General features: G+C 34.0%; 1 protein-coding gene across 1 annotated transcript in view; it reads right to left on the bottom strand.

Annotated features, from left to right (window-relative positions):
- The window catches only part of LOC135215743 (probable phospholipid-transporting ATPase IIB), a gene marked incomplete at its 5' end in the record, with an annotated part of 221,213 nt that overhangs the window by 105,815 nt on the left and 110,297 nt on the right, over nt 1-5,101 (bottom strand). The gene's annotated exons all lie outside the window — the stretch shown is intronic.

A 5,101-nucleotide genomic window follows, 5' to 3' on the forward strand; every position in this document is an offset into this window, starting at 1 on the left:
AGTTAGCTGTCTCTACCCACCACCAATGCTAATCAGCTAAGTATAATATCTGGCAGGGAAGTTGAATGTATAAAAATGATATTGTCATGTTACAATAAAGTTTATACATACTTACCCTGACAGATATATACATTAATGGCCCACCCAGCCTCCCCGCAGGAGACAGGTGGAAGAGAAGAATTCTGATTAGAAAACGGGAATGGTTCCTAGTCCTGCCACCCAGGGCAGGGCGGTAGATCACCTGACTACCGTAGCGTGTGCCGTGAAATTTGAAATTCTGTCGGAGACGACGGAGTCTATAGCTAAGATATATCTGTCAGGTAAGTATGTATAAAACTTTATGTAACATGACAATATCATATTTCAACCTTTGGTCAAACTTTGACTCTACCAAAATGGTCAAAAACGCAATATAAGCTAAAACTCTTACATTCTAGTAATATTCAATCATTTACCTTATTTTGCAACAAATTGGAAGTCTTTAGCACAATATTTTGATTTATGGTGAATTTATGAAATAAACTTTTTCCTTATGTCCTTGCGGTAACTCTTCTGAAAAAATCAGACATTTTTTCGTCCGATTTGTCGTAATGTTTGCACCATTTTAAATTAGCCGTTACATAAAGTTTATATATGAAAATGTTTGCAATTTCATGTTGAATACAACAAAAAATAACCTATGGTTGTAGCTTTAATCAGTTTCGAAATATTTTCATATAAATAACGATAAATAGAAAAAATTCGTCCTTTGGTCAACTTTAACTTGACCAAAATGGTCGAAAACTACAATTGTAAGCTACAACACTTACAGTCTAAGTAATATTCAATCAATTACCTTCATTTTGCAATAAACAAGAAGTCCTCTAGCACAATATTTCGATTATGGTGAATTTTTTAAAACCGCTTTTTTTTTATGTCTGCGCATTACGAATTCATGCATAATGTTGTGATATATTTTTCTTTTTTTGTGTTGCCTTGATTGTTTTACAATGTGTTATATACCAAAATGATCGCAATTAGTGTACAATACAACGAAAAAAAATTAATCGTTAGCTTTAACCGTTTTGTTCACAGCGCGATTTGTATACAATTACATAAATATATGAAATTTTTTTTGCGCTGTCATATATCCCAATATTTATATATGATATGAATGATATTTTTTTTTTCATTTCTGATAGTTGCATACTAAACTTCAGGCAATGATAAAAAAAAGGGGGTGTCTCTAAGCCAAAAATGAATCTAATCTTGAAAACTAAATGTGCTGTGATTTTTTGAAAAAAAAAAAATTCCGCTTTGGCGCTCACTTGCGAACGCCGCCGGCATACGGGAGACAATTTTTAAAATACCGCTTTGGCGTTTAAGGGTTAATGGATGATTGTTGCAAACTGTTTATTTATTTCTCAGCCAATCTGACCAAGAATCTTAGAGGATAGAGGTCTCTCAACCATTTGTTTCTAATTTGGCAGTTCTGGACAAACTTCTCTTGGAGTTATTCTCTGGCCTCCTTCCCTGTTAGTGGTGTCATCTAGCTTGGAAGAAGCTTCTGTTTCAACCATAAGTTCATGTTTTGCAAGAACTCAAGAATGTTGTGTTTTCATGCAAGTTCTCTGAGGAAAAAACCTCCTTTTCAGAAGAAGGCACTTGAAGGAATCTTAATTCTTACAGAATCTTGATTTCCGGTCTCTACCAGGCTTGAGTGGGTGCAGTGCTGTGATTGGAGTAATCAGATGAGGATTATTATCTTCTGAACACCATAACTCCTCTTGTTACCAAATTTTTTCTCTTGCCCAGGAGTCCTTTCTGTAGTCTGAATTTCTTAGACTAAATCTTGGTTCCTCCATGGAGCTGAGAAGGTTTATATAACCAACTCTTTAAAAAGGTGGTACCTTGTTGGCCTCGTAAGCCTCGAAAGTGGTGTCTTATTGTAGTAATTGGGAATCCCACTAAAACTCCATGCAAGCCTTTGGTGGAGGTTTTGTTGCTGAATCTTACATGGGGGGACAGTCTTTAAACTGGTGTTTGCATTTTCAAGACAGGCTAGCAGATTTCATGCTTTCTCAAATAAGGTTCTCCTTCTAGAAGATGGATTTCTATTAGGTTGTCCTTTGCAGCTACAGTGAAGCAAAAGCTCACATGCTGATTTGCCATCCATTGTGCCCTAGATAATTCTTTTCTGATCATTTGTCACAGTTCAAGAAGAGCTGCTTCTGTGTCTTATCAGATCAGCATGGTGCCATTGCCTCAGGTAGACCATAGGTCGCAGAGGCAATTCCTCGAGACTCTCAGAAAGTTAAGTTTTCTGTCAGAAAGTTAAGTTTTGCAGGTAAGAGTTTTTAATCCAGAAAATCAGAGCTCTTCCTACTTCAGTGTTTTTAGGATAGCTTAGATGTTATTTCTTGTAAATGCAGTCACTTTTCACAAAATCTTATCCCAGGTATTCCCTTGGGATGGATGTTTGATATATTGGGACCAGTAGTAGTAGTAGTAGTAGTAGTAGTGATGGGCCAAATTTCACATACTATAAAAAATGTAGGAAGTCATGTTCATCTTATCATTCGATCTTATATGGCTACTTGTTGCATGCCTCACTTAACGTAATATTGCTGAAGATCTGTCCCTTATTTTCATACACCCGAGGTTCATCTTAGATTTAACAACCCTCTTAGATATGAGACTTGGATCCTGGATCTTTCAGTACTCAGTTATCATTACAGTGTAATCTACAGATGAAAGATTTTTTTAAAACAAATCATTTGTACAGTGATTTCTCACTGTTTTCAGCCTCAGTCATACTGGAGGCTCCAGGGCATGTATGAAGCATAGTTACTGCTTTTTCTGTCAGTGAAACAAGAGTTTATGTGGAAATTTTTTTTTTTTTTAGAGTTGTTTACTTATTAAGTTCCCACTACTTGAATTGGAAATGTAAGTATGTCTAATTATAGCTAGAAACTTCTGTTTTATTGGAAAATAAAGCAAAATAGATACTATCAAGGATGTTGGAGCCTTTGCACAAAGTTTTTTGCAAAAATTTTCCATTTTATAATAAAAGACTCAATTATTGTTTTAAGGTTTCCCTTATCCCTTTCACCTGAAAAGAAATTATAAATGAAAGTTTGAGCATTTGTAATGATAGATGGAGTGTAACTGAATATGCATTTTCCTTTTCAGGTTATGTGAGTGTATAATAGGTTGTTGTTCCCGCCGTCGCCAATTGGCAGCCAGATCCATACGTATTGGCCATCAAACAACTGAAAAATTCCCTCCAAATGTTATACGCAATCAAAAATATAATTTCCATATCATTTTCCCCCTTGGGTAGGTATCTTTCTTCGTTATTGTGCAAAGAGGATTTGTTGTATTTAATTTTGTTTGCAGTTTTGATTTTTTCTATTTTATACTGCAGTAACAGTAGGATAGAATAGCATCATCAATACTACTGAGTTTTGTGTATCAGGTTTTTTTGGGCCATGGGTTAAATTTGTTCTTTAAGAAATGTGAAAAAAGCCAAAAAAGTTTTTTAGTTATTGAAGTAATGAAGGAAGAGACAAATGAAATGGGTGAGAGGGTAAAAGTTTTGGCTTTGCAGCCTGCAGTGCACAGTAAAAGGTTATTAGAGAGGCCTATAAAGAGACATCAGTTTGGTATATAAATATATACACTGACATTAGAAAGGATTGTTAAGTAGTCTGGAGGTTCTATTTACTGAAAAATTCTGTCCCCAAGGCAGGTTTATCCTTTTCGTTATGGCTAACTTCTACATTTCTTTGACCCTTTTCTTGTTCTTGCATTTTTTATGCATGGGTTCGAAAAAGCCATTTGGTTGCCCATCCCACTAGTAATTGCACTAACCAAAATAATAAGCTACGAATATTTTTGTAGACAAGTGCGTGTTTTGTCAGCTTTAGTTAAAGCAAAGCGATCCCATTTTCCTGATCTCTTAGCCATCCCTCTTTCAAAGTACTATGTCTAAATTCTGTTTAGAACTGAATCCAATTTTCTTATATTCATAGACTGATAAAATCTTATCTTGTGTGTGTGTGTCTATGTCTGTGTGTGTGCTTTTACAAAAACTACGTGCAATATTGTATATGGATTAGTATTCAAAATGTTATTACCACGTGCAGTTTCAGCTGTCCAAAAATTAGTGTATAAATTGTCACCTATCTCTAGTTGACATAATGATTGACGAGCATGTTATCTTTTAATAAGGTGAGTCTTGGATAACTGAAATGGGTATAAATCAGTTAAAAGGCAGGAATATATCGATGGTGTATGCTTATTTACTTAAGAAGAATATTAAATCATTATGAACGGTAAAATATTTAGTCTAATTTTGAATGGTTTCTTTCTTCCAAAGTTATTTTTAGTTACATTTTCAGCTAGAGAACTCACTAGATGCCCAAAATTTTTATTGTAAACTCAAACAAAAGAGTTTTGAAGATGCTAGTGTACAGCTGTGTCAGGAAAATAAAAAGGATAAAGATAAAAGTTAGAGTGATGGTTTGTTAAACAAAGCAAAATATAGAGAATAGATGTGTAGAATAGAGAAAAGAAACAAACGGAAGTATTTTAAACCAAAATTTTATTAAATAAAGCAGTAACTGATACAAACCACATTCAGATGTAGCAGTGTAAAAACTGTCAAAACTTGCTTTTTTTCCTCTCATTTAGACAACAAAAACTCATCTCTTGCAATTGACATTATTCTTTATTTTTTTATTATATTGGTACATATTTAATGTAATTTCTTTTTCATTTCAGGTATTGTTTGAACAGTTCAAATTCTTCTTGAATCTCTACTTTCTTGTAATGGCAACTCCCAGTTCATACCAGAACTTCGTATTGGATATTGTATACTTACTGGGTCCTTTAAGTTAAGTCGGAACATGATACCATAGTATATTATGTGAAATATTTTCTATTCTTTGTGTCAGTAATCATTTCTGGATTATGATTCTACCATGTTTCAAAAGTTTTTATAGTGAATTTTTCTTTGTTTATCAAGGAGTCAATAAGTATAAAAAAAAGTTGGTTGATGGTATTATAAACCTACACTTTTTTTGCACGGGATTTGTTATTTTGGTTACTATGATTCGTG

The sequence above is a fragment of the Macrobrachium nipponense genome, chromosome 5, assembly GCF_015104395.2.
Source record: "Macrobrachium nipponense isolate FS-2020 chromosome 5, ASM1510439v2, whole genome shotgun sequence".
Classification (NCBI taxonomy): domain Eukaryota; kingdom Metazoa; phylum Arthropoda; class Malacostraca; order Decapoda; family Palaemonidae; genus Macrobrachium; species Macrobrachium nipponense.